The sequence below is a fragment of the Myotis davidii genome, unplaced genomic scaffold, assembly GCF_000327345.1.
Source record: "Myotis davidii unplaced genomic scaffold, ASM32734v1 scaffold609, whole genome shotgun sequence".
Lineage (NCBI taxonomy): Eukaryota > Metazoa > Chordata > Mammalia > Chiroptera > Vespertilionidae > Myotis > Myotis davidii.
Genome location: NW_006300164.1, coordinates 2,113,092 through 2,114,732, shown reverse-complemented (window position 1 = coordinate 2,114,732; position 1,641 = coordinate 2,113,092).

Below are 1,641 nucleotides of genomic sequence, written 5' to 3'. Positions count from 1 at the left end.
CTCTCTAGTGAAACCTTCACTTCCAGAGTCCCTGTTCGGGCGCCAGATGTCGTAAATGTTTCCTCCCACGTCCCACGTGGTTCAGGGTTCAGGATCTGGAAGAGGAACCGCACACAAATGAAACAGAAAAGACACGAGATAATTTGGGAATATTGGGGGACCAGGTGGGTAAGTCCAACTCAAAAGGAAGGACTTCCACCCGTGCTCAGTCTGTACCGACCTTTATAGTCTGAGGTAAACAATGCAGTGGTTACCATAGTTACAGTTCTTGTGAGTTTCACCTGTTTTGATCATAGTTACACTCCCTGCACTTCCCTCAGCCCATTAGCTTCCCAGGTAAGATCTGGGGGGTGTTATAAGGTCAAGCCTAATTATGTTAAGAAGACTGAGCCCTCTAAGCTGGGACTTGTTTGTGACTTTGCCAGCAGGTCAGTCCCGAGGTTTAACACTATATCAGTTTCCCATAAGGGAGCTGGTCTCGGGTCACCCACAGAGCAGCCAGACCTGTGTGGGCGGCCAGCATGGCTCCTGGTGATGACGCACCTGCTTCGGGGGGACCCGGCTGGACTGTCCTCCCTGCCCTCCCTGGTCCCACCTGACCTGGGGGGGCATGTCTTCAGGGGCAACCACAGCGGGCCCAGTAGTCACAGCCAGTGGAGACGCCCAGGTTCCCCGACAAGGGCAGAGCTGGTCTCGGACCTGGTGCCCTGGGAAGACCCCTTGTCGCAGGTCGTGGCCTCTGACTGGACAGTGGGGACTAGGAGGCCTGGGGTCCAGGCCCCCTCCCTTTGTTTCCAGAGGATCTAACCTGGAGGCCCTAGGGGCCTGAGTCCCCAGAGTTTGCTCACCGACATGTTTGAATTTGCAGGAGACCCAGGCCCAGCTGGAGTCCGTGGGAATGCGGGACCCCCTGGGCCCAAAGGTAACTCAACAAGGAGCATGGAGAGCCCAGGCCAGACCCCCCACCACCCGGGGGCAGGGAGAGAGGAGGGGCACTTCCCGGGTGACACATGGGATAATTCCTAACCATAACCTAATGGTAACCATAATCCTATCCTTATCCCAAACACTAAGCCTAACCCTATCCCTAACCCTTTCCTTATCCGGAACCCTAACCCTAACACTAACATTATGCCTAATCCTATCCTGATCCATAACCCTAATCCTAACTCTATCCTTACTCCTAACCCTAACCTTGTCCCTATCCCTAACCCTACCCTAACCTTATAACTAACTCTAACTGTATCCTTATCCCGAAAGCTAAACCTATCCTAATTCCTAACCCTAACCCTAACCCTAACTCTATCCTTATCTTTAACCCTACCCCTAACTTATGCCTCATCCTAACCCTAACCCTATCCTTATCCCAAATGTTAACCCAACCCTAATCCTAACCCTAACCTTGTACCTAACCCAAAGTCTATCTTATCACTAACCCTAACCGTAACCCTAACACTAACCGGAACACTATCCTTATCCCTAACACTAACCCTATCCTTATCCTTATCCCTAACCTTATCCATATTCCCTAACGCCCATGGTCTGCAAACTGCGGCTCGCGAGCCGCATGCGGCTCTTGGGCCCCTTGAGTGTGGCTCTTACTAAGCTTTAGGAGAACCCTAATGAAGTTAATAACAATGT